General features: G+C 54.2%; 1 protein-coding gene across 2 annotated transcripts in view; it reads right to left on the reverse strand.

Annotated features, from left to right (window-relative positions):
• Nucleotides 1-27,672, reverse strand: part of LRRTM4 (leucine rich repeat transmembrane neuronal 4) — a 472,503-nt gene that overhangs the window by 252,789 nt on the left and 192,042 nt on the right. For both annotated transcript variants that reach the window (XM_064175477.1, XM_064175475.1), the window contains exon 3: nt 10,053-10,181. The gene's annotated coding sequence lies outside the window, so the exon portion shown is untranslated. The remainder of the gene's footprint in view (nt 1-10,052; nt 10,182-27,672) is intronic.

Consider the following 27,672-nt stretch of genomic DNA (forward strand, 5'->3'; position numbering starts at 1 on the left):
CAAAGCTTTGTGATGCTGAAGTACCTCAGAGCACAAAAGTCTTCTTGTTTCTATTTCACCCAGACCATTCAGTGCCAACCTCCTGCCACGGCCAGGAACACCTTCCACTAGCCCAGGTTGCTCAAGGCCAGTGTAAAGAAACTGCCCTTGCAGGTCCCTCCTGGCCTTGGAGCTTCACTGTCCTAAGTTCTGTTGCTGCCAATCACTGAATACTTTCATTTTAGCTTTTCCAAGATCATTTTTTCCCCCCAGTTCCAACATTTTGTCCTGATGAAGATGAAAACACTTTTTGACATGACTGTAAATGAAAATCAGCTCTGACCATGACTTCCCACTCCCCTCCTCTAGTACCTTCTTACTGCAGTACAGCTATGTGAAAAGGTCACACTGAAAATGTCTCCTGTGATGAAACTCTTTGTGAAGGAGAACTCCTCAGGGGAGCAGATGACATTCAGGGGCAGTGGGAAAGTGCTGCATTAATCTGGTGGGTGTGGGGGTGCTCCTAGGTTGGGGTCTTGGGGATGTAAAGGACAGCAAAGTGTCCCTGCAAGCAATGCTTGAATAAGCATTGGGTTAGCCTCCAGAAAGGAGTCATAGAGCCACAGGATGGCTCAGGTGGGAAGGGACCTCAGAGTTCAACTCCTCCAACCTCCACACCATGCCCAGGGACACCTCTCAGCTAGATTCAAAGCCTCATCCAGCCTGGCCTTGAACAACCCCAGGCAGAAGGCAGCCACAGCCTCCCTGGGCAGCCTGTGCCAGACTCTCACCATCCTGTACTGAAGAACTTCTTCCCCAGCTCCAGTCTGACCCAGTTTGATGCACACCTCCAGGGAGAGTGGCTCCAGCACCTCCCTGGGCAGCCTGTGCCAGACTCTCACCACCCTTGTACTGAAGAACTTCTTCCCCAGCTCCAGTCTGACCCAGTTTGATGCACACCTCCAGGGAGAGTGGCTCCAGCACTTCCCTGGGCAGCCTGTGCCAGACTCTCACCACCTTGTACTGAACAACTTCTTCCTCAGCTCCAGTCTGACCCAGTTTGATGCACACCTCCAGGGACAGTGGCTCCAGCACCTCCCTGGGCAGCCTGTGCCAGGCTCTCACCATCCTGCACTGAAGAACTTCTTCCCCAGCTCCAGTCTGACCCAGTTTCATTCACATCTCAAGGGACAGTGGCTCCAGCACCTCCCTGGGCAGCCTGTGCCAGACTCTCACCACCTTGTACTGAACAACTTCTTCCTCAGCTCCAGTCTGACTCTGCTCTGTCCCCAGGTGTGTCATGAACACCTCCAGGGACAGTGGCTCCAGCATCTCCCTGGGCAGCCTGTGCCAGACTCTCACCACCCTTGTACTGAACAACTTCTTCCCCAGCTCCAGTCTGACCCAGTTTGATGCACACCTCCAGGGACAGTGGCTCCAGCACCTCCCTGTTCAGTGCTGCTAGAGATTAATTTCTGATGGCTAAGTGCTATTTTTTTGGCAGACAAAGACCAGTTTGGGATTTCTCAGAGGACAGACAGAGGGCTGCTGGCTGTAGGCACTCTGTGCTTTAGATGCAGTTTGACATTTGACAGAATGAATCAAACCAAGCTGCTTTTTTTCACCCCCCCCACTTCTTTTTCAGGGTGGTTTTTAAACCATTGTATTTCATTTCCCCCTGGAACAGATGATTCCAAATGAAAAGCAATGTTGGGTTTGGGCTTTGGGTGGTTTTTTTGCCACTATGAAATGTGAAAATGAATCATTTTAGCAATTTATGAGGCTTATTTTTATGCATTTCTTTGGCTGACAACACTTGCTCCAAGTTCTCCTTTGACAAGTGTGAGAAGTTGTGAAATAAAGAGGTTTTGGCTTGCTGCTGAAAGGGAGTTGGGCTCATGTCAGTGGTGCCCAGGGGTAGGATGGGTGCTAAGAGGCACAAAATGGAACCCAGGAGGCTCCACCTGAACAGGAGGAGGAACTTCTTTGGTGTGAGGGTGCTGGAGCACTGGAGCAGGCTGCTCAGAGAGGCTGTGGAGTCTCCTGCTCTGGAGAGCTTCATAGAATGATAGAATGGGTTAAGTTGGAAGGGAGATCAAAGCTCAGCCAGCTCCAATCTCCTGCCACAGGCAGGGACACCTCCCACTAGAACAGGTTGCTCAAGGCCTCATCCAACCTGGTCCTGAACAACTCCAGGGAGGCTGTGGAGCACAGAAGCAAAGAATGGGATCTTTGATCATGTTGGGTGCTTCTGTGCTCCACAGCCTCCCTGGGAAACCTGTGCCAGTCTCTCACCACCCTCACTGCAAACAACCCTTTCCTAACAGCCACTTTCAATCTCCCCTCTCCCACTTCAAACCCATTCCTCCTCCTCCTCATCCTCTCATTCCCAGAACTTCTCAATAGTCACTCCCCAGCCCTCCTGGAGCCCCCTTCAGATCCTGCAAGGCCACTCCAAGGTCTCCTCAAAGCCTTCTCCTCTCCAGAGCCCCAACTCTCTCAGCCTGTGCTCACAGCAGAGCTGCTGCAGCCCTCTCAGCATCTTGGTGGCCTCCTCTGCACTGGCTCCAACACTTCCATGCCCTGCTTGTGTTGGGGGCTCCAGAGCTGCCCCCAGGACTGCAGGTGGGGTCTGAGGAGAGCAGAGCCAAGGGGCAGAATCCCCTCCCTTGCCCTGTGCCCACACTGCTCTTGCTGCAGCCCAGGGCACTGGACACTTAACTTGGGCAAGCTGCTGTGAGTGCTCTGCTGATGCTCCAGAGGTCTCTTCCAACCTCACCATGCTGGTGGGTTCCAGGAACCTGAGCTATGCCTTCTGTTCTAACACATCACTGCCAAGGGGCCCCTCAGTCTGCTCTGCTGTTTGCATTCCCAGGGACATGCTTTACTCTTTGGGGGTCACTGCTGGTTTGATAACAGTTGTTAAAAGCTAATTTTAGAGAGAAGTTCCTCCAAGTCATTCTGTTCTGAGTGTACTTGGCAGTGCTGTCCCTGTTTGGAGCATTTCAAGTTCTCAGGCAGCAGCCTGAAGCCATGGAAGCAGCAAGGGAGGTTTCACTGGCATAAGAATTCCCACTTATTTAAATTGGGACTATTGAGCTGAACTAGCACAAGGATTCTTGGCTCTAGAAGTGGAAGCAGAACTGCAAGCATGTAATATGGGCTGCAGAGGGAAAGCTGACACAAATGCAACCCCACTTTCAGGATTAAAAGCAGAGCTGGTTCATTGCTGCTGAACCTCACTCATTGGGGCACACAAAGACTGCCCCATTGAGGGCTGGTCCTGTGTGGGGACTGCTATCAAGCATCCCAGAATGGAGTGTGTGGACAAATGCCCTTTTATCTGGCAAGCAGAGGCTCTGAAATGGAGCACATGGACAAGTAACCCTTTTGCCCAGCAGGCAGAGGCTCTGCCCTCTCCAGCTGCCTGGACCATAACCTCCTGCCCAGCAGGCAGAGGCTCTGCCCTCTCCAGCTGCCTGGAGCATAACCTCCTGCCCAGCAAGCAGAGGCTCTGCCCTCTCCAGCTGCCTGGAGCATAACCTCCTGCCCAGCAAGCAGAGGCTCTGCCCTCTCCAGCTGCCTGGACCATAACCTCCTGCCCAGCAGGCAGAGGCTCTGCCCTCTCCAGCTGCCTGGAGCATAACCTCCTGCCCAGCAGGCAGAGGCTCTGCCCTCTCCAGCTGCCTGGAGCATAACCTCCTGCCCAGCAAGCAGAGGCTCTGCCCTCTCCAGCTGCCTGGAGCATAACCTCCTGCCCAGCAGGCAGAGGCTCTGGCCCCTACGCTGACCCAGGCGGTGAGCTCTGGAACCAGTGGGGCTGCTCTCCCCACCCAGCAGCAGGACTGCTCAGAAGGAGGCATCTGAAGCCCAGGAGCACTGAGAGCATTCCCTGTTGCCTGGAGCAGCCTTTCAGGCAGGCCCCTGGCTAATGGATGAAGCTGGCACTCAAGGAGGCAGACATCTCCAGGCACCTTCCAAGCTCCTGCACCGGGGCAGCTGTCAGCGGGAGACGAATGGGAGCCTCTGCACTGCCAGGTCTGCTGGCACTGCAGCAGTGGAGCTGCAGGGAGCTGCCTCCTCACTCACCTGCCAGGGCAAGGGCAGTGTTGGTGGCTGGGATGTTCATCTGGAATACTTGGGGGGAAAGAGGGAGAAGCAAGGTCTGGAGGTGGGTTTTGAACATTGCTTTCTCTCCTTCCCTACCTGTGTGCTGCTGAAGAAGGTGTTTCATGCTGTGCACATGGACCATGGCAGCCTCCCTCTCCAGTGGATGTTCTTTGTGGGCCCTTCAGCTTTCAGTTCCCTGTAGGGCATTGTACCTGAGGGGCAATTTGGGCTCTTGGCTGCTCTTGAGGGAGAGAACTTCATCTGACAACGGCAGTGACTCTCCTGCCTCTGCAGGCAAGAGCTGCAGGTCAGCATCTTCCATTCACAGAGCAGAATTTAATCTGTGAAGATATCAGACATGGGAATAAGCCAAGAGAACTCTTCAGGGTTGCAGAGGACCAAAGGTAGCTGCTCAGAGTGGTCTGGAAATGGTTGTGCCTTATCTCTAATAATGAAAGAGACATTAAACTGCATCTTAATTATAACTGTTTCTCTCCAGGAAGATGGAACTCTCCTGATGAGCTCTGCTAGCTCTGGCTCTGAATGCTCAGGAGGAACTTCCCTGTGACTCTGCTCACCTTGTTTGCACACTGGAACTAAACAGAGCTCTTATTTTCTAGTCCTGGTGTGATATAAAGGGTTCAGCATTCCTACAGTGCTGCTTCTGCATGAAAAACTCATTATGGGTTTGCAGAAGAAGGCAGGCAGTGTGATTTTCAGGAGGTGTAATTACATTTGGAGCTGAAAGGCAACATTTGACCTTCCTAACAGGCTGGGCAGAGTGTGTAATGGATACTTGGGCTTTAATGGCCTTGCAGGGCTGAGCAAAGGTGGGCTTTAAATAGGGACCCTATTTAGTCTCTGCACCAAGGGTGTATTTAACACTGCCCCATGCATAATGGAGAAGCAGTGCCCCTGGCTGCCCCTGTGCAAAGATTTGCAGCACACAGGAGGCTTGGAATGCAGCATTGAGGGATGCTGGGCTCCTCCAGACAGATCCCTAGGGATGGCTCTGCAGGGAAATCCAGCCCCTGAGGTCTGAACCCAAAAACCCAACGAGGTCTCCCCTCAGCCTCCTCTTCTCCAGGCTAAACGACCCCAGGTCCCTCAGCTGCTCCTCACAGGAGTTGTGTTGAAGACATGAAGGCAATGCCTTGTCCTGGCTGTTCCCTCCAGCCCTCTGGCCCAGCCCAGCTGCCTGCTGGCTGTAAGTGATGCTGTTAAGGGCTGCTGTTTGCCAGTGTGGGGCCACCCTGCGCTGGGCAGTGGGACCCTGCTGCACTGAGCACCTGGGCTGTGCTGGGAAGGCAGGGAGGTGATCTCTGTGCAATCCACTCGTGTGCTCTCTGTGCAAGAAGGTGACTCTGGGACTGCTCTGCTGCATGCACATGTGGTGAGGGCTGCTGCAGCTCTGTGCCACGAAGCTGCAGGCCGAGGGTGTCACAAATGCTGTGTGTGAAAGCTCCACACTCAGCAGCACTCTGCACACTGCCCCTGTCTTGGTACCTGGAAGCTCTGTGACTTAGTCTGGAGCAGGCAGAGAAGCCCAAGCACAGCCAGGAGCCCAGCTAGGCTGCAGCCAGCTAGAGATGCCCTAATGCTACTCTCTGATCTTTCACATCCCGAGGCAGGACCAAGCTGACATTCATACCCAAGAACATGCAGCAGGGTGACTCTGGGACTGCCCTGCTGCATGCACATGTGGAGAGGGCTGCTGCAGCTCTGTGCCATGAAGCTGCAGGCCAAAGGTGTCACAAATGCTGTGTGTGAAAGCTCTGCACTCAGCAGCATTCTGTGTTGGTGTCCTGGCAGGCTAACAGGCCTATTAGATGTCCTGGCTTGCCCCACCCTTCTGCTGATGGGGGAAGCAAGGGTGGGAGGAAAACAAAGGCTTGGGCCATTGTGTCCCCTCCCAAAGGGATAAGCAGGTACCCACAGGTGTTTAGGTGCTTGTTGGTGTCTTGCCCAAAGAAGGGTGAGCAGGGTCTGGGCTCACCTAATCACAGAAGCATAGAATCAACCAGGGTGGAAGAGACCTCCAAGCTCATCCAGTCCAACCTATCCCCCAGCCCTAGCCAGTCAACCAGACCATGGCACTAAGTGCCTCATCCAGGCTTTGCTTTTGGCAACTGCCATCTGATTGGTGAATCTCTGTGGCCACAGAGCCTCTGCACTGGGACAAGTAATATAGATTGAGCTAAGCTGCAGCAGTTGAGCTGCCTCTGCCTCACTGCTCTTGGACCATGTGTTCTGCTCTGCCTCGTGCTTCAGACCAGCTTAGCCCTGATGTTTTGGGCTTGAGCTACCTGGAAACTGAAGTGCCTCAAGCTTCCCAGGAGAAGGCATTTAAGTGCCTCACCCCGTGGCAAGCAGTGCCACTGCCATGGTGCTCTCTGCACATCTGCAAGAGCTGCTGCCTGCACCTCTGCAAACCTCTGTGCCAAGAGGAGCCAGGATCAGGTCAGAGATCCTCTGCCTCTTTCCCAGCACTCTGGGAAGATCTAGAAGCTTCTGAAGGGCCAAGAAGTTCTGACACTGCCACAAAGGAGCCAGGGATTAGCTTGAAATTTCTACTCCACTGCAGTGAGCAGCACAGACTTGCCCTGAGGCTCCAGGCTGCCTATTTGTAAAGCAAAGCCATTTTGTGGCCAAACCCTTCCCAATTCTTCTGCTTCTCCTGAATGAATGAATTGCCCAGCAGCATCCTGCTGCAGAGTTTCCAATTAGAACCCAAATGCAACTAATTAATACCTACTTGTGGGTGGGGCTTGGCAGAAATAAAACTAACTGCATCTTTTATAGTTCCTGCCTTGTTAATGGCCCCAACTAAGTCAGTTGCTAACTGGAAGCTGCACAGCTCAGTGTTCTTTTCTGTCCCCTTCTACTGCTGAAGCAATGAGCAATGTCCAATATTACTTATTTAAAACCACTCTGGAAAGTTAAGCAGCCAGCAACAGCCAAAGGCTTGAACTCAACTAAAATCAGCAAAGCTTCCACACTGGAAGTGCAGGCAGGTGGAGATGAATTGTCTGGGTGCCACCTGACAGGCATCTATTTGATTGTCCCATGTCAGTAGCTGGAAGTTAATCAGAGCTGTAATGCAGCTTGGAGTTCATTTGTATTGCTGCTGGAAGCAGGATCTCAAGGGCCTGGGAGAGAGGTGTGACTGCTGCAGGCAGAGTTCTCATGGGGTGAGCAAACTGCAGGCAGCAATGAGCTCTGCCCTGAGCCTCCTCTGCTGCAGGCTGCACCCCCCCAGCTCCCTCAGCCTCTCCTCACAGGGCTCTGCTCCAGGCCCCTCCCCAGCCTTGCTGCCCTTCTCCAAACACCTTCCAGCACCTCAACATCTCTCCTGAATTCAGGAGCCCAGAACTGGACACAGCACTGCAGGTGTGGCCTGAGCAGTGCTGAGCACAGGGGCAGAAGCAGCTCCCTTGTCCTGCTGCCCACACTGCTCCTGAGCCAGCCCAGGATGCCATTGGCTCTGCTGCCCACCTGGGCACTGCTGCCTCCTCTGCAGCTCCTCTCTGCCAGCACCCCCAGCTCCCTCTCTGCCTGCCTGCTCTCAGCCACTCTGGCCCCAGCCTGTAGTGCTGCTTGGGGTTGTTGTGGCCAAAGTGTAGAACCCTGCCCTTGGCCTTGTTCAGTCTCATCCCCTTGGCCTCTGCTCACCCATGCAGCCTGGCCAGGTCCCTCTGCAGGGCTCTGCTACCCTCCAACAGCTCCACAGCTGCTCCTAGCTTGGTGTCATCTGCAAACTTCTTGATGCTTGACTCAATGCCCTGCTCCAGATCATCAATAAACATACTGAACAGGACTGGGCCCAGCACTGATCCTAGAATGGTTTTGGTTGGTGTCCACAGAAGGGCAGCAAGGCCCATTTGGTGCTTCTGTGCTCCACAACCTCCCTGGAGGTGTTCAGCACCAGGTTAGATGAGGCCTTGAACAACCAGTTCTAGTGGAAGGTGTCTCTATCTATGACACCTTGGAGTGGCCTTGCAGGATCTGAAGGGGGCTGCAGGAGGGCTGGGGAGGGACTATTGAGAAGGTCTGGGAATGAGAGGATGAGGAGGAATGGGTTTGAAGTGGCAGAGGGGAGATTGAAAGTGGCTGTTAGGAAAGGGTTGTTTGCAGTGAGGGTGGTGAGAGACTGGCACAGGTTTGAGAGTGCTGAGACACTGGCACAGGTTGAGGGTGGTGAGACACTGGCACAGGTTTCCCAGGGGGGTTGTGGAGCACAGAATCACCCAACGTGATCTTTGATCACGTTGGGTGCTTCTGTGCTCCACAACCCCCCTGGAGGTGTTCAGGACCAGGTTAGATGAGGTCTTGAGCAACCTGTTCTAGTGGAAGGTGTCCCTGCCTATGACAGGGGAGCTGGAACTGGCTGATCCTTGAGGCCCCTTCCAACCTAAGCCATTCAATGCCTCTATGCTGACACAGCTCCTCTAAAGGTGAAGACAGAGGCACAGCTCCTCCTCCCCTGCAGGCTCACCCCCAAGTCCTCTGTGTGTGCCTTAATTTGTAGCCTTGCTTAAATTATTTGGAGTCCTTCAAAAGGGAAAGGGGAGGGGAGGGGAGGGGAGGGGGGGAAGGGAAAAAAAAATCAATTTGCCTTTGGCAGCTGCCTGCACAATGCCTGCCAATCACCAGAGCATCTTGGCTATTTTTAAGGCCCCTGAAATCAGTCTGCATTAAGGCAATAGCTGTGTTTGGATTTAAGCCCAGGACTCTATCAATATAAAATGATTTGTTGCAAGTTTAAAGATTCTTCATCCCTATTCTCTCTCTTTTCATTTACATTTGAAGCTTTCATCAAAATGTGGATCAACAGCACTAATAGAGGCTGGGGTTGTTTTTTTTTGGTTCCCCCTCCAACCTGCTTCATGCTTCCTGCAAATAACTCAGCCTGTGTGTTCTTAAGCTCTCTCTGATGCCAGAGCTTCTTCCTCCTCTTCAACAGACACAAAGTGGAGCCCAGGAAGTTCCACCTCAGCACGAAGACAAAAACTTCTTTATCTCAGCCTGGAGGTGAGGAGGAAGTTGTTGAGCAGGAGAGTGGGGAGAGGCTGGAATGGGTTGCCCAGGGAGGTGGTTGAGGCCTCATGACTGGAGGTGTTTGAGGCCAGGCTGGCTGAGGCTGTGTGCAGCCTGCTCTAGGGTAGGGTGTCCCTGGGCATGGCAGGGGTTGGCACTGGCTGCTCCTTGTGGTCCCTTCATCCCAGCAGCCTTCATCACCAGACCACAGCCTCAGGCACCACAGCCACTCTCCTTTAAACACCTCCAGGGATGGTGACTCCAGCACCTCCCTGGGCAGCCTGTGCCAGTGCCTGAGCACCTGCTCAGGAAAGAGCTTCCTCCCAACAGCCAACCTAAACCTGCCCTGGTGCAGCTTGAGGCCATTTCCTCTTGTCCTGTCATTAGTAACTGGGGAGAAGAGACCAGCTCCAGCCTCACTGCAACCTCCTTTTAGGTAGCTGTAGAGGGCACTAAGGTCCCCTCTCAGCCTCCTCTTCTCCAGACTAACCACCCCCAGCTCCCTCAGCCCCTCCTCACAGGCCATGTTTGCCAGAGCTCTCCCCAGCCTCTCTGCCCTTCTCTGCACTCCAGCCCAGCCTGCAGCCCTTGCACTGATCCCAAAGCACAAACATGCTGGGAGAGCATCCCACGGTGCTGCTCCTGCCTCTGCTGTGCCACAGCTGCTCAGCAGCCTCTTCCTGAAGCAGAACTCTGGGTGGCTGTGGGAGCTGGGGAGGAGCATCCACTAATCTAACATAGATCATAGAGGAACACATCCAGACAGGCCTGGAAAGTCTCCATAGAAGAGACCCCACAACCTCTCTGGGGATCCTTGTGGTCCCTTCTAACCCTGACTGATTCTATTCTTCTATGATTCTATGATCCAGGTTGCTGGAGCCCTGGAGCAGGCTGCCTAGAGAGGTGCTGCAGTTGTTCAAACCCACCTGGATGTGCTCCTGTGTGACCTCCTCTGGGTGCTCCTGCTCTGGCAGGGGAGTTGGACTTGATGCTCTCCAGAGGACACTTCCAACCCTCCCCATTCTGTGAGATGTTCTCTCTGGGTGAGGGAGTGCCTGAAAAAACAAAAACAACAACAATCTATTTGGGTTTTTGCCTGTCCTATCCCCATGGAATCAAGGAATGGTTTAGGTTGGGGTCCAGAGAAGGGCAGCAAGGCTGGGGAGGGGCCTGGAGCACAGCCCTGGGAGGAGAGGCTGAGGGAGCTGGGGGGGTGCAGCCTGCAGCAGAGGAGGCTCAGGGCAGAGCTCATTGCTGTCTGCAGCTGCCTGCAGGGAGGCTGTAGCCAGGTGGGGTTGGGCTCTGCTGCCAGGCAGCCAGCAACAGAACAAGGGGACACAGCCTCAAGCTGTGCCAGGGCAGGTTGAGGCTGGATGTGAGGAGGAAGTTGTTGGCAGAGAGAGTGATTGGCATTGGAATGGGCTGCCCAGGGAGGTGGTGGAGTGGCTGTGGCTGGAGGTGTTGCAGCCAAGCCTGGCTGGGGCACTTAGTGCCATGGTCTGGTTGGTTGGGCAGGGCTGGGTGCTAGGTTGGGCTGGCTGAGCTTGGAGCTCTCTTCCAACCTGCTTGGTTCTATGATTCTAAGGGAACTCAAAGCTCAGCCAGTTCCAACCTCCCATCTTAGGCAGGGACATCTCCCACTAGAGCAGGCTGCTTAAGGCCTCATCCAACTTGGCCTTGAACACCTCCAGGGCAACCTGTGCCAGTGTCTCACCACCCTCACTGCCAAGAACCCTTTCCTAACACCTAGTTTCAATCTCTCCTCTTCCAGTTCAAACCCATTACTCCTCCCTGTCATTCCAAGAGCTTGTCAATAGTCTGTCCCCAGCCCTCTTGCAGCCCCCTTCAGATCCTGGCAGGCCAATGTCTGCACTGGATACAGAATCACAGAATGTCAGGGGCTGGAAGGGACCTCCAAAGCTCAGCTGGTCCAGCCCTCTGCCAGAGCAGCATCACCCAGAGCAGATCACACAGGAACACTTCCAGATGGTTCTTCAGTATCTCCATAGAGGGAGACTCCACAGCCCTCCCTGGGCAGCCTGTGCCAGGGCTCTGGCACCCTCATGGGGAAAAGAAATCTTCCTCAGGTTCACATGGAACCTTCTAGGCCTCAGCTTCCACCCACTGCCCCTTGCCCTGGCACTGGGCATCACCCAGCAGAGCCTGGCTCCAGCCTCCTGGCACTCACCCCTTGCATACTGAGAACCATTGCTGAGGTCACCTCTCAGCTCCTCCTCTCCCAGCTCCCAGCCCCAGCTCCCTCAGGCTCTCCTCATAAGGAAGATGTTCAACTCCCTGAATCACTCCTGTGGCCCAAAGCAAGCAGCCCTGCTTGATTCCAGCTCAGCTCTGCCTCCAAGCCAGGCAGCAGCAGCATTAACACCCCCAGAGGAGGGGAGACTGTTAATTACTACTCATCAGTTCATTCTGGAGCATTTCACCATTCCACCAGATGCCCAATTTGTGTCCTTTCTGTCCCTCCTCTCTGAAAGCCTCTTCAGGCTCCATCACTATTCTCACCTGTGGCTCAGCATTTTGAGCTCATTAGTTTAGCTCAGGAGAAGGCAAATCTGGCTGGAGCCTTTCCATCAAAGCCATTTGGTGATGAGGCAGGCAGCAGCCTCCTTCCTAATGCTTCCCAACAGGAGCCACACATTTGGAAGTGAACTTCCAGTGCCACTCTTAATAGGGAAGTGTTTTTTTTAGCATCAGCCTGAGCTGTGTAGGTAACAGGAGGTGTGGTGGGAAGGGGAATGCTGGGGTGTGGCTTAGAGAGAGTGGTTTTGCTTGACAGAGGCTGAAGATGAGCCAGGATGTGTCAAGAGGGGCAAGAAGGATTGGATCAGCAATGGTGTGGCCAGCAGCAGCAGGACAGGGGCTGTCTGCCTGGACTGGGCACTGGTGAGGTCATTGCTCAAGTGCTGGCATCAGTTTTGGGCTCCAAGAAGGACACTGAAGGGTTGGAATAGGTCCAGAGAAGGGCAACAAAGCTGGGAAAGGGTCTGGAGAGCAGGGCTGGGGAGGAGCAGCTGAGGGAGCTGGGGGTGTGTAGCCTGGAGGAGAGGAGGCTGAGAGGAGACCTCATTGCTCTCTGCAACGGTTGGAGCCAGGTGGGGTTGGGCTCTTCTACCTAACATCAGGTGATAGGAGGAGAGGAAATGACCCTAAGCTGCACCAGGATGCAGCCAGCTGACTCCACCACCTCCCTGGGCAGCCCATTGCAGAGCCTGAGCTGAATGGAGGCAGCAGAGGACTGCATGGATTCATCTGAGGAACATTTCCACCTTGTGTGTACAGTGAGACAGTTGTGAATGGGAAGGGCAGAGAAGAGAGATCCAGAAGCTGAGAATACTGAAATCATAGAATCATAGAACCAAGCAGGTTGGAAGAGAGCTCCAAGCTCACCCAGCCCAACCTAGCACCCAGCCCTGCCCAACCAACCAGACCATGGCACTCAGTGCCTCTTCTTCAGGAGTAACTGAACCTCAAGGGCTGGCACTGCTCTTGGTGGGGAAGCTGAAGTCTGTGCCCAGCTGAAATGAGGATCCCTGTAACCCATCCCTCCTCCTGTTATCCCTCACCAGCAGCAAGGAGGAAGATCACAGATCACAGATGTTAGGGGTTGGAAGGGACCCAAAGAGATCATCCAGTCCAACCCCCCTGCCACAGCAGGGCCACACAATCCAGCTCAGGGCACACAGGAACACATCCAGACAGGCCTGCAAAGGCTCCACAGAAGGAGACTCCACAACCTCTCTGGGCAGCCTGTGCCAGGGCTCTGGGACCCTTCCAGGCAAGAGGTTCCCACTTGTGTTGAGCTGCAACCTCCTGTGCTGCAGCTTCCATCCATTGCTGCTTGTCCTGTCCCAGGGAGCAGTGAGCAGAGCCTGTCCCCCCCTCCTGACCCCCAGCCCCCAGGTGGTTATAAACATTGATTCAATCCCATGACAGAGATGATGAATTTCTCAGGACAGTGAGGATCTCAGAATAAAATACCCAAGGAAGAAGATGAAACAGAAGCAGTCTGCAGGTTTGCAAGGCAGAGATTATTCTCTCCTGGCCCTGGAGACCAACTACCCAAGGCAGAGTGGCTGTGGGGCACATGGAGTCTTTGGAGCTGCTTCTGCAGGCAGCAGTGTGAGGTTTGGAGGCTGCCTCTCCTCTGTCCCTGTTTTGCTGATCACTCCTAAGTGAAGTGCTCTGATGCTGTTCCAGCTGCTGGCTGGAGCTGTGCATTTTCCAGAGGTAGCTTTTCCTGCCCACAATTGGTTACCTCTCTCAGGGTCAGGAGCAGCTCTCATGTTTGAAGGTCTGCTTTGCTCAGAGCTATGGCTGATGCCAGCTGACACATGCTGTGCTCTGTCACTCCTGGAGCTGCATACTCTGAAGGGATTCATGTGGAAGTGAAGTCCTGATGCAGTGCCAGTTGAGCTGAAAAATCTCCTCTCTGGTTATGTATTTCAGATCTGCCACCATACAACTAAGAGATGGAAAGTTCCTGTGCCAGGACACAAACTGCATCCCAGGGAGTTCCACCACAACAGGAGGAGGAACTTGTTTGGGGTGAGGGTGCTGGAGCCCTGGAGCAGGATGCCCACAGAGGCTGTGGAGTCTCCTTGCCTGGAGACTTTGAATCATAGAATCAGTCAGAGAATCAGGCAGGTTGGCAGAGAGCTCCAAGCTCAGCCAGCCCAACCTAGCACCCAGCCCTGCCCAACCAACCACACCATGGCACTCAGTGCCCCAGCCAGGCTTGGCTGCAACACCTCCAGCCACAGCCACTCCACCACCTCCCTGGGCAGCCCATTCCAGTGCCAATCACTCTCTCTGACAACAACTTCCTCCTCACATCCAGCCTAGACCTGTCCTGGCACAGCTTCAGGCTGTGTCCCCTTGTCCTGTTGCTGGTTGCCTGGCAGCAGAGCCCAACCCCACCTGGCTACAGCCTCCCTGCAGGCAGCTGCAGGCAGCAATGAGCTCTGCCCTGAGCCTCCTCTGCTGCAGGCTGCACCCCCCCAGCTCCCTCAGCCTCTCCTCACAGGGCTGTGCTCCAGGCCCCTCCCCAGCCTTGCTGCCCTTCTCTCAACACCTTCCAGCACCTCAGCATCTCTCTGCAATGGAGGAGCCCAGAACTGGACACAGCACTCAAGCTGTGGCCTGACCAGCACTGAGCACAGGGCCACCTGGATGTGCCCCTGAGTGACCTGCTCTGGTGACCCTGCTCTGGCAGAGGGTTGGACTCAATCTCCTTCCAACCCCTGCCCTTCTGTGACTGTCTGATTCCATGGCTCTGCTCCAGGTGCACCTGGCATTGGGCAGAGACTTGGGGGCAGACAGCCCTGGGATCTTCCTCTAACCTAGCCACAGTCAGGCTCTGGGTTAAGCACATTCTGCTGACTGACTCCAGGCATTTCTTGTCTCTCACTGCAGCATGATCCTGCCTGCTCCAGTGGAAGGCTGCTCCACGCCAGAGCTGTGCTCAACGTGAGTGCAGAGCTCTTTGATTTCAGCCTGGGGCTCTCCTCCAGCATCAATATTTAACAGTGCTGTTAAAAAGGACAGTGCAAAGGTGAGCAGAGGGTGGATGCTCTGGCAAACTGAAGTAGAAGGGGAGGCAGAAAATGAGGGGAATGAGGCTCTTCAGCTTGACTTTTCCTTTGCTGCTCACATTCCCAAACCTTCCACAGTGCCTCCCCCTCCCCTGCTCACAGCAGCTCAAGTGCAAGGAGTCTTCTAATCAAACTGCATCCTGCATTTGGCAGCTCTGGATCACATTCACCTGACCCCTCAGCTAAGAGCACTTCCCCCTCACCTCCTCCTCCTCTTAGGTGTCAGTCCTTAGGGCTCCTGCCAAAGCCTCTTGCTGGGAGGCAGCTGCAGGACATGGAGCCAATGCACTCACACTGCCACCCAGACAGCAGCTCCACAGCCAATTCCTTCAGGGCCCAATTATTTGCCAGGAGATTGAAGAGGGAAAAGTCTCTGACTTCAGACACTTCCTGGCCCACTCCATCATGGTTTTTTTCCCTACCTTACTTTAAATAGCAAAAAAAAAATCAAACAAAACCAACCCCAAAGGCCAACCACAACCTCAGTTCCCCAAGGTTCTGCACTTTGGCTACAACAACCCCAAGCAGTGCTACAGACTGGGGCCAGAGTGGCTGAGAGCAGGCAGGCAGAGAGGGAGCTGGGGGTGCTGGCAGAGAGGAGCTGCAGAGGAGGCAGCAGTGCCCAGGTGGGCAGCAGAGCCAATGGCATCCTGGGCTGGCTCAGGAGCAGTGTGGGCAGCAGGACAAGGGAGCTGCTTCTGCCCCTGTGCTCAGCACTGCTCAGGCCACCCCTGCAGTGCTGTGTCCAGTTCTGGGCTCCTTCATTCAAGAGAGATGTTGAGGTGCTGGAAGGTGTTGAGAGAAGGGCAGCAAGGCTGGGGAGGGGCCTGGAGCACAGCCCTGGGAGGAGAGGCTGAGGGAGCTGGGGGGGTGCAGCCTGCAGCAGAGGAGGCTCAGGGCAGAGCTCATTGCTGCCTGCAGCTGCCTGCAGGGAGGCTGTAGCCAGGTGGGGTTGGGCTCTGCTGCCAGGCAGCCAGCAGAAACAGAAGAAGGGGACCCAGGCTGAAGCTGTGCCAGGGCAGGTTGAGGCTGGATGTGAGGAGGAAGTTGTTGGCAGAGAGAGTGATTGGCACTGGAATGGGCTGCCCAGGGAGGTGGTGGAGTGGCTGTGGCTGGAGGTGTTGCAGCCAAGCCTGGCTGGGGCACTGAGTGCCATGGTCTGGTTGGTTGGGCAGGGCTGGGTGCTAGGTTGGGCTGGCTGAGCTTGGAGCTCTCTTCCAGCCTGCTTGATTCCATGATTCTATGATTCTAAGAATGCAGTGGGAGGTGACTGGCTGCTGCTGCTGCTGCTGCTGCTGCACTGGAGGTTCTTTAGCATTCCAGGAGCCAGCTCTGCTGTTCATGCAATCACCCTGATTGCTGTGCACATGATTTGCTGAGAGCTGCTGTGTGGTGGCTGGGCTTGTTCAAAAGAGCAGCACTGCCTCCCCAAATCACATTTACTTTTTCAGACCAGTAAATATTTGAGTGCCTGCAATTAGGGCTGCTGGCAGAAGGTGACCCCCACAGGAGCCTGCATGAGGAGGTTATTTGGGGAGTCTTCACAACTGTCTCAGAAATCAAGAAGGGGCTGGACTTGAGCTTCAGGAAGCTCTGAACTCAAGGGCCAGCTGCTTATTAAACTCACTGAACACAATCACAGAGCCAGGAAGGTTGGAACAGCTCTCCAAGATCCTCCAGTCCAACCAGCAGCCCAACCCCACCATGGGCACTCAACCCTGTCCCCGGGTGCCATGGCCACACCTTTACTGCACACCTCCCATGGTGTCACCCCCTGCCATGCCCAGGGACACCCTACCCTAGAGCAGGCTGCACACAGCCTCAGCCAGCCTGGCCTCAAACACCTCCAGCCATGGGGCTTCAACCACCTCCCTGGGCAACCCAGTCCAGCCTCTCACCACTCTCCTGCTCAACAACTTCCTCCTCACCTCCACCTTTGCTCCATTCCCCCCACTCCTGACACTCCCTCACAGCCTCAAAAGTCCCTCCACAGCTTTTTTGGAGCCCCCTTCAGATGCTGGAAGGCCACAAGAAGGTCACCTGGGAGCCTCCTCTGCTCCAGCCTGCACAGCCCCAACTCTTTCAGTCTGTGCTCACAGCAGAGCTGCTGCAGCCTCTCAGCATCCTCCTGGCCCTGCTCTGGACCTGCTCCAGCATCTCCACAGCCCTCTTGTCCCGGGGGCTCCAGAGCTGGATGCAGAATCCCATCCAGGCCCCAGTGGTGAAAGCAGTGCAGAAGGAGCAGGTCTCTCCTGGGGTACCTGCTGTGCCACTGCTGTGCCACTGCTGTGCCACCACTTATGTAAGTGCCTGGCAAGTCCCCTCACAAGCTCTGCCTCTGCCTCTGTCAGGTCTGATCACAGCCTCTGGGAGATGCCTTTTCCACAAAGCCTCAACTGGAAGAAGCAAGGCAGTGCTGCAGGTGACTTTTGGCTAAGAGGCTGCTGCTGTGAGGACATCTCCAGTGGAAGTGAGTGGGCAGGACAGGCAGGGACTCATCTGTCACATCCACCAGAGCAGCAGCTGCACGCAGTGCCCGCGGCCAGGGCGCCAGGGCTGGGCTGAGCTGTTGTTGTTGATGGCTTCATGCTAATTCCTTCCACTCTACCAGAACGTTTCAGGGGCTCATCTGTTATTATTAATATTAATAATCTGGAGCCCTTTCATCCAAAGAACTCCAGGCACTTTACAAACATTCATTAAGCTTCACAACACCCCCCAGGGGTAAGGAAACTTTTGAGAGCTCTTGAAAAGGTCAGGAAGGGCTTGGTTGGAAGCAGCAGCTCTGGTGACGTTCAAAGGGCTGAGCAACAGCAGACAGGAGTTCAAGTGCCAGTCTTAGCCCAGGTGCTCTCCTCAGAGAGGAGAGACTCAGAATCTCTGTGCCTCAGTCCTCCAGCTGCAAGGGATGGATCAAAGCACAGGTTTAGCTTTCGGGACCTGCTGACAGATGCTCAGAGGGAAGAGGCAGGCACTGGGCTCCCGAGCAGAGCGAGTGGTAGGTGTCTGCAGAGCACTGTCTGGCACCTCCCTCTTAAACCATGGGCTTGAAGTGCTCCATGATCCCATAGCAGCCTGCATCTCCCCAGGTGCAGCAGAACATAACCCAAAAGCAATGAAAACAGAGGTCCTATGAGGAGGGGCTGAGGGAGCTGGGGGGGGGGGGGGGTGCAGCCTGCAGCAGAGGAGGCTCAGGGCAGAGCTCATTGCTGCCTGCAGCTGCCTGCAGGGAGGCTGTAGCCAGGTGGGGTTGGGCTCTGCTGCCAAGCAAACAGCAGCAACAAAACAAGGGGACACAGCCTCAAGCTGTGCCAGGGCAGGTTGAGGCTGGATGTTAGGAGGAAGTTGTTGTCAGAGAGAGTGATTGGCATTGGAATGGGCTGCCCAGGGAGGTGGTGGAGTGGCTGTGGCTGGAGGTGTTGAAGCCAAGCCTGGCTGGGGCACTTAGTGCCATGGTCTGGTTGGTTGGCCAGGGCTGGGTGCTAGGTTGGGCTGGCTGAGCTTGCAGCTGTCTCCCATCCTGGTTGATTCCATGACTCCTTAAAACCTGAAGTTCCTCACACAGACACTCCAAGGGAGGCTGCTGCAGTGGGAGCCTCTCCCAGAGCCTGCTTACAGCCAAGGGAATGGGTTGCAAGTTGTGTCCTAGCAACTGAAAGGAACTTCTGTCAGACCTGCAGCTCTCCAGCATCAAGCCTCAGAGACCACCACCACCAGGCTGCCTGCCAGAGACCTTTCAGTACCCTGTGGAAAGACAAAGCCTCCTCTGTGCAGCCTCTGACACCAGGGAGCCCCTCAGCAATTCCAGCTCCCCTCCCTGTCACTCGCTTTCTGAGCACCTCCCCTCCCAGATGCCTTCTCCTCATTAGGCTTTGCCCTTCTGGGTTTCCTTCCATGGCTCTTCCAAAGCCAACAGCCTGTCCACTCCCAGCAGCAGGATTTCAGGGAAAGAGATTTTACTTTTGATGGGAAAGACTCAGAGAGGAGGGTGATGGGCAGTGAGATAAGAACTGAGATAAGTGCATGCTGAGTGCTGCAGGATGCATTAGGAGAGGGAACACTGAATCACTGCAGATAGCTTATTAATATTTCCTTATTCCAGGAAGAAGCTCTGGTGGCCAGAATGGGAGAGGCCACGTGGGCCAGGGAACCAAGACACAAGTCTGGGGAAGCTGCAGCAGTGAGCTACAGACTTCTGAAACTGATATGAAATGAAAAGCCTCAATGAAGGAACATTTATCAGAGAATCATTGAATGGGTTGGGTTGGAAGGGACCTTACAGGTCAGGGATTGGCACAGGCTGCCCAGGGGAGGTGGTGGAGTCCACAGGCCTGGAGGTGTTCAAGAAACCTGTGGCCATGGCACCTGGGGATAGGGCTTAGTGGCCACAGTGGTGCAGGGTCAGTGGTTGGGCTGGATGGGCTTAGAGGTCTCTTCCAACTGAAACAATCCTGACTCTATGACCACCCAAATGCTGCTGAGGCAGAGTCACAGAATCACAGAATCAAGCAGGTTGGAAGAGAGCTCCAAGCTCAGCCAGCACAACCTAGCACCCAGCCCTGCCCAACCAACCAGACCATGGCACTAAGTGCCCCAGCCAGGCTTGGCTGCAACACCTCCAGCCACAGCCACTCCACCACCTCCCTGGGCAGCCCATTCCAGTGCCAATCACTCTCTCTGACAACAACTTCCTAAAAACATCCAGCCTGAACCTGCCCTGGCACAGCTTGAGGCTGTGTCCCCTTGTCCTGTTGCTGGCTGCCTGGCAGCAGAGCCCAACCCCACCTGGCTACAGCCTCCCTGCAGGCAGCTGCAGGCAGCAATGAGCTCTGCCCTGAGCCTCCTCTGCTGCAGGCTGCACCCCCCCCCCAGCTCCCTCAGCCTCTCCTCACAGGGCTGTGCTCCAGGACCCCCCCAGCCTTGCTGCCCTGCTCTGGACAGCTTCCAGTATCTCCATCTCCAGCACACATCTGCTGAGGAGAGCAGGATGCAGCCTCACTTCTCACCTGCCAGTGTGCTGCACTCCTGCCATCTGGCCCTGACAGGCCCTCAGCTGCTCTTGCTGACTGATTTAGCTTGAACCACAGAGGCCAGAGGCAGCTCTGCCTCTCCCAGCCCTGTTGTGCCTCTCTCCCATTCACTGAGCTCTGCCTGCGACCTGCCAGCTCAGGACAAGCACCTGCAGAGTGCTCCCGACTGACTCTGCCACTTAGTCTGGAGCAGGATGAGAAGCCCAGGCAGAGGCAGGAGCCCAGCCAGGCTGCAGCCAGCTAGAGATGCCTCAATGCTACCCTGTGATCTTTCACACCCTGAGGCAGAACCAAGCTCAGATTCACATACAAGAACCAAAGCAGAACTCAGCTGTTCAGCCAGGGGGGGTCCAGACTGCCCTTGTCCCTACAGAGGTGGTGACTTTGGCCATGGCTGTTACACAGCTCACCAGGACAGATGCCCTCCTCCATGACCCATGTTCTTCCCAGAGGATGAGCTCTGCTCTGCTATGTGGAGAGACTCAGGGAGTTGGAGCTGTGCAGGCTGGAGAGGAGAAGGCTGCCAGGAGACCTTATTGTGGCCTTTCAGTTTCTTAAAGGGGCTACAAGAAAGCTGGGGAGGGACTTTTTAGGCTGTGAGGGAGTGACAGGAGTGGGGGGAATGGAGCCAAGCTGGAAATGGGGAGACTCAGACTGGATGCTAGGAAGAAGTTCTTCAGCATGAGGGTGGTGAGAGGCTGGAATGGGTTGCCCAGGGAGGTGGTTGAGGCCCCATCCCTGGAGGTGTTTAAGGCCAGGCTGGATGAGGCTGTGGGCAGCCTGCTCTAGTGTGAGGTGTCCCTGGGCATGGCAGAGGGTTTGGAACTAGGTGATTCTCGTGGTCCCTTTCAACCCTGATTGATTCAATGATTTTATGACTCTAAACAAGCAGGAATCATCTCCAGCAATCCTCAACTGTTAATCATTTATGCACCAGAAAGCAGTTCCTGAGAACTGACTCAGAGCTGGACCACTCTGAAGGGCTGTGGCCTCAGTCTCTGCACACTCGGTGTGAAAGCAGAGTGTGATGGTCAGAACCACCCAAGATGCTCAGGAAGATGAGGTGACCTGGCAGACAAAGCACAGGGCTGGCTACAAAAGAGGTTAACTGAGTCCTAAACCACTCAGCCAGTTGTGTCCTCAGCTCACCCCTGCAGGTTTCTTCCCTTTTAGCCTGGCTGTCAATTTTCTCCTGGTTACAGCGGGGAGGGTGAGGCAGGGCAGGGCTCTGATGGGTGCCTAGGACTGCTGTGGGTATTTCTCACTTCAAGAGATGCTCAGGGAAAGGAAGAAAAAAATTCAAGTCATTTTCTTAACCTCGTGGCTCCCAGAAGGCACAAATAGCAGTCCCACACTTTTGTCATCAAGATGATAGCAGCAATCTTCAGACCTGTGTGAGTCCACAAACATTCACCTGGCAGAGGCCTTATAAGCCACAATAAAAGGATAAGCCCAGAGCAAATTCCACTTCCCTGGTAGTGTTTCTGCTCAGAGCTGCTTCTGAGACAACATAAACAGGAGCTGCCTATTTAAACCTCTCTCAGGAAGTGGCAAATTCTGGCTCTTAGCAGGGTTCCTCTTGGAAGCAACAGGTGTAGGAACAGCCAAGGTTACAGATGCTCTTCTCTGCTGAGGCTTCTCCAAAGGCTGAATCTCTGCTCCAAAGGCTAAATCTCTGCTCCAAAGGCTAAATCTCTGCTCCAAAGGCTAAGTCTCTGCTCCAAAAGCTAAGTCTCTGCTCCAAAGGCTGAATCTCTGCTCCAAAGGCTGAGTCTCTGCTCCAAAGGCTGAATCTCTGCTCCAAAGGCTGAATCTCTGCTCCAAAGGCTGAATCTCTGCTCCAAAGGCTGAGTCTCTGCTCCCAAGACACGAGGTAAACTCTGGCTCATCAGTAAGAACCCAGAGGTTTTGAGCTCAGGGAATACATCAGCTGGGGGTACAGTGTTCACCTTCCTGTGCTGCACATCCCTGCTGAGAGCAGGGAGTTTGGGCCAGACATCCTTTAAAGGTCACAGAATCACAGAATCAAGGAGGTTGGAAGAGAGCTCCAAGCTCAGCCAGCCCAACCTAGCACCCAGCCCTGCCCAACCAACCAGACCATGGCACTCAGTGCCCCAGCCAGCCTTGGCTTCAACACCTCCAGCCACAGCCACTCCACCACCTCCCTGGGCAGCCCATTCCAATGCCAATCACTCTCTCTGACAACAACTTCCTCCTCACATCCAGCCTAGACCTGCCCTGGCATAGATTCAGGCTGTGTCCCCTTGTTCTGTCCCTGCCTGCCTGGCAGCAGAGCCCAACCCCACCTGGCTACAGCCTCCCTGCAGGCAGCTGCAGACAGCAACGAGCTCTGCCCTGAGCCTCCTCTCCCCCAGCTCCCTCCCAGCCAAACCATTCCTTGTCAAACAAACCTGCATGTGGACATCTTTACTCAGCAACTTTGATGCTGCCTCTGCTGTTCATTCCCAGGCAAGTCACATCACTGCTCTGTGCCTCACTTTTACATCTCTGCAAAATGGGAGATGATACAATTTCCCTTAAGTGGTCTGTCGATGACCAAAGCCCATAAGGAGGCATCACTCACTCCCACTAAAGGACTCCAAGATAAGCACCTGAGAAGCAGCTGCAGAGAATCTTTGCATTCTGCTCCTCACCTAAGGCAGACTGCACAGGCAAGGATGTGTCAGCTCAAAGCAGCTTCAAGGATGCACAACCTGTGCATTTTAATGGTGCTCCTCTGCCATCCTGCATTCTGCCTCCTCTCAGCACTGGCAGAGGACAGCTCATTTCAGAGCCTCTAATAAAAAGCTCTTTTGCTTTCCACTGATATGTTTAGCAAAGGCATAAAAAGGTGAAATCCATGACAGACAGAGATCTTAATAGAGACTTAATACTGAAACAAAGCAAAGAGCATCAACCCATCCTAAGGCCTAAGTGCCAGTGACAGTCACTATTGCCTCTTATGTCTAAACCTGCTCCTGGTGTATCTGCATCTTGTAGAGCAGTGTAATTCCATTTTCATTTGCTCCTCTCAATAGCTTCCCCATTCCCTCCCTCCCAGCTCTACATTATTTACTGATTGCAGAAAATATTGCCTGCTCCTTTATGCCTTGCTCATGGCCAAGGAGGGGAAAGTTTCTCAGGAAAGAAGAAGAAGGTTTTGGGGGGAAAGAAGGCAGTTGAAGGAAGGCAAAGGACAGAGGCTGTAAGAGCCTGGACACAGAGCTGCTTGGGGAAACCTATGCCCAGCTGGCACAGGTGTAGTGATTCACAGGGAAGGCCAAGGTGTCCTGAGCCATTCCAGACCTCTACCAAGGGATCTGAAGAGCTCTTCAGAGAGTTCTTCAATCATGTTTGGTTCTGAACACCTCCCTGGGAAACCTGTGCCAGTGTCTCACCACCCTCAACCTGTGCCAGTGTCTCACCACCCTCAACCTGTGCCAGTCTCTCACCACCCTCAACCTGTGCCAGTGTCTCACCACCCTCAACCTCTGCCAGTCTCTCACCACCCTCACTGCAAACAACCCTTTCCTAACAGCCACTTTCAATCTCCCCTCTCCCACTTCAAACCCATTCTTCCTCCTCCTCTCATTCCCAGAACTTCCCAATAGTCTCTCCACAGCCTTCCTATAGCCCCCTTCAGATCCTGCAAGGACACTCCAAGGTCTCCTCAAAGCCTTCTCCTCTCCAGCCTGCACAGCCCCAACTCTCTCAGCCTGTGCTCACAGCAGAGCTGCTGCAGCCCTCTCAGCATCTTGGTGGCCTCCTCTGCACTGCCTCCAACACTTCCATGTGCTGCTTGTGCTGGGGGCTCCAGAACTGCCCCCAGGACTGCAGGTGGGGTGTGAGGAGAGCCAAGGGGCAGAATCCTCTCCCTTGCCCTATGCCCACACTGCTCCTGCTGCAGCCCAGCACAGGGTTGTGTCTGGGCTGCACTCACACTGCAGGCTCCTGTGGAGCTTTTCACCACCCCAGACCCCCAGGTAGAAGAAGGCAACACAGAAAGTGCAGCCAGTGTCCAGCAGTCTGCCTGTGTATGGATAAACCCAAACCTGAAGAAAACAGAGAGTGATTGGCACTGGAATGGGCTGCCCAGGGAGGTGGTGGAGTGGCTGTGGCTGGAGGTGTTGCAGCCAAGCCTGGCTGGGGCACTTAGTGCCATGGTCTGGTTGGTTGGGCAGGGCTGGGTGCTAGGTTGGGCTGGCTGAGCTTGGAGCTCTCTTCCAACCTGCTTGATTCTGTGATTCTCTGAAGTCAAACAAGTCCAAGTTCTGTTCATGTGTGAGTCTGGGGATGGCAGGGAGTGGAAAGGACCATGCTGAAGGGCAGGTGAGGTTTATTGTTATTTATGAACATGTTTTGCAGGTGCCCATTTTCCTGATGAAGCCCTGATGCTATTACAGGGCAGCCTGCAGCAGGATGTGCTCCTCCTGAATTGGTTTCCTTCCTTCTTCTCTTCTTTGGAAGAAGAAATAAGGAATGAGTCAGATGATCAATTTTGTAATTTGCAGTTGCCAAGCAGCTTTGAAGGCAATTTAGTGATCTGGATACTTATTTCCTCTCTGTACTGATGGCAGGAGATGATATAAGGATATTGAGTCTTAATAATCTGCTCATTCCCCTGATCAAACCCAGGGGAGGGGAATCAGCAGGACTTTTGGGATGCTCATTTGGGTTCTGTCAGTGTCTGTTGGGCTTTGTGCTTTGCACCCACTTGAGAAAGCTCTGGAAAAGAAAGGCCCTTTTGAAGAGCCACAGAGTGGTGGGGGTTGGAAGTGGCCTCTGGAGATCACCCAGTGCAACCCCCCTGTCAACACAGGTTCACCTCTACCCATCTACAGGTGGGCAAGCAGGAGGTGGAAGAGGCACTGAGCACAATGGTCAGGCTCAGGAAGGCTGCCTTTGGGTGCTCCTCCCCCACTTCTGCACCATTCTGGGCCAACCTGCAGGCAATGCTCACACAGCTCTGGCAACCACAAGGAGCACAAAGCCCAACTTGGAACTGACTTCAGGACAGAGCCACATCAGGGAGTCCTCTTCCCAAGCCCTTTCCCCTGGGGGCACGGCTCAGTGGCCATGCAGGTGCTGGGCTGATGGTTGCACTCTGTAGCCTTGGAGGGCTTTTCTGGTGGACTCTTTTCAAGGTCCTCCAGCCCCTCACCCAGTGCACAGCAAGCACACTCCAGCACACCACTGATGCCTGCTCTCCAGCTTCCCCAAGCCCTTCTGTGGCTGCAAGGCTGCAGGAGAAGCAGTGTTGACAGAACTAATGGCTGGAGAACAGATGGTGAGGAGAAGTTAATTGATCTGCTGGGGCACCTCAGTTGACCTTGTGCAGGGGAATATGCAAAGATCCATAATGAACTTCCATTAGAGATGGAGCAGGCTGTGTCACACACAGAGCCCACTGTGTGCTGGGCATGAGGCACATCCAAATCCCAGCCTAATGACTTCTCCTGCCTGCTTCAGAAACCTGAACTCCTTAACACCACACCAAGAAAAAAGACCTTGTAAAGCTTCTCCACCATCTCCACGCTGCAGGACCAGACTGAGAGGAACCTTTTGCACTTAGTGCCATGGTCTGGTTGATTGGATGGGGCTGGGTGCTAGGCTGGACTGGATGAGTTGAGAGGTCTCTTCCAACCTGGTTGATTCTATGATTCTAGGATCAAGGTTCTATAGAACCTGGGTCTGTAGAAATGAGTGTTGGAACAGCTGGAGCTGGACTGGCAGAGCAAAAGCCTCTCCATCAGCACTGCACAGGCCAGGGGCTGAGGCTCAGACTGCAGAGCAGAGCTTGCTAAGGCAGCCCCAGCAGCAGGCAAGCCCCTGAGCTCCTGCTGCTGTTCTCTGCTGCCTCGGAGGAGCAGGGCAGCACTTCTGGAACTTCCAGAGGCATTTTGAGACTCCTGAGCAAAAGCAAACTTGGTCCCAGGTGCAGGTTCAGCTGCTGCCTGCAGCCAGCACTCAGCCCTGCCAGCTCCTCTGGCTGGGCTCTCTCCTGAAGCCATTCCTGCATCTTTCAGGACCCACCAGTAGCATCCCAACCCTCTTCTGGCCTCCTGCATAATGCAGGCAACACAGCTTCATCTGGTAACTGCTGCAGCTAACTGCAGGATTCACTTGTTAATACCTCTCTAGATACATATTTCATCCCAACTGTCACTCAGGTCCTCAGAGCTGGGAAAACAAAAGCCAAACACTGCAGAGAAGTTTGTGATTCCCTCACTCAGAGGATTTCCACTCTGCACTCATTGCTTTTGGCAGAGCTACTGTTGGGATTTCTTTTTCACTCCTTCTCCTTGGTTATAAATATTCCATGAAGACTTTTAATTAGAGCAGCAAGTTTGTTGGCTGAGACAAAAGGAATTGGATTCTCCCCCTTCCCCACTTGGGCTTGGTACCTCTGGATGGACTTTGCACCAACACAGAAGCATCAACTCTTTGCATGAATAGAACAGGGCATATCTGATAGCATCAGAAGTGTAACTGATCTCACCAACAGGAGTAAATCACAGTCTGAAAGCAAAACACACATTTGATCTGCTTCCCTCCCTTTAATTAGCAAGGGATGAATTAGCAGCTGAAGGAAAATGTGCAGCCTGCAACGGTCTGGGTTCAAACTGATCCTGCCAAATGCTTCCTTCAACAGGAATTTGCTTATCAAGGTGCCCAGAAAGCCCTGGGGGCTCACTGAACCATAGGCAGTGCAAAAAGAACTCTATGAGAAGACAGACATTGAGGGTGCTGAAGTGGTCCAGAGGAGGCCAAGGAAGCTGGAGAACAGGGCTGGGGCAGCAGAGTGAGCTGGGGGTGTTCAGCCTGGAGAAGAGGAGGCTGAGGGCAGACCTCTCCCTCTACAGCTCCCTGGAAGGAGGTTGCAGTGAGAATCATAGAGAGCAAATGGCCTGAAACTGTGCCAGGGCTCCCCTGGTTGGCTTTAGGTTGGATGTCAGGAGAAACTTCTCCACTGAAAGGATTCTCAAAGCCTGGCACAGGCTGCCTGGGGAGGTGGCTGAATGCCCATCCCTGGAGGGATGTGGTGCTGAGGGCCATGGTTTAGCCCCAGCCTCGGGGCCAAGCCACTGAGCCTCCTGCCCTAGGCAGAGGACTCTGGGCCCTGGGTGAGCTCCGGGCAGCAGCACAGGGACAGCACTCCCCTGCCCAGGAGCTCTGCAGAGGGCTGCCTTTGTTCTGCCACTCCTCAGCCTCCCAGATTGGATGTAACTATTTTCCCCCAGGACAAAGAGACACTTTGGCTGTTGTTATTTCTTTCCTCTCCCTTTCATCAAAGATCTTCGTGCCCTGAAGAAACAACAATGAGGGGACTCTGGCAAAGGCACATCTGAAAGGCTTTCTCTAGAACTCAGACAATTGCAATGCACAAACGTATGGCTCAGCCCTCTTTATTCCCTACAAAGCCTCCCAGTTCCCAAGACGTGCTCAGCTTTCCAGCCTGATGATCTTCCAGCAGTTTAGACCCCAACTGTTTCCATTGTGACAATCCAGCTACAAAAACACTGCTGAAGCTCAAATGGAAGCTTCCAAAAAGGCAGGAGAGTGCCAGGTCTGAGTAAAAAGAGGATTCCCACAGCCCTGAGCCACGTTCAGCTCAGCTCCCTGGGCCACAGAGACCTAAGAGCACTGCTTGGTGCTTCACTGTTCTCCTGTGCACCGGCCCAGGGCACACAAATGTGGTTTGGAGGTGATGTTTCATATGCAAATGTGTGGTGGCTTTCTGCATCGCTGGCAAAGGGAGAGAAGAGAAGCAGCTGCTGAGCAGACAGCATCTCATGTCATGTCACTCACTCAGGAGCAACTGGATGGAAAAGAGATGGGCCCCACTGTAAGCAGCCAGGTGAGGAGTGGGGGGAGGGATGGGTCCTGTAGTCCAAAACCTCAGCTTC

This window comes from Pogoniulus pusillus, chromosome 42, assembly GCF_015220805.1.
Source record: "Pogoniulus pusillus isolate bPogPus1 chromosome 42, bPogPus1.pri, whole genome shotgun sequence".
Lineage (NCBI taxonomy): Eukaryota > Metazoa > Chordata > Aves > Piciformes > Lybiidae > Pogoniulus > Pogoniulus pusillus.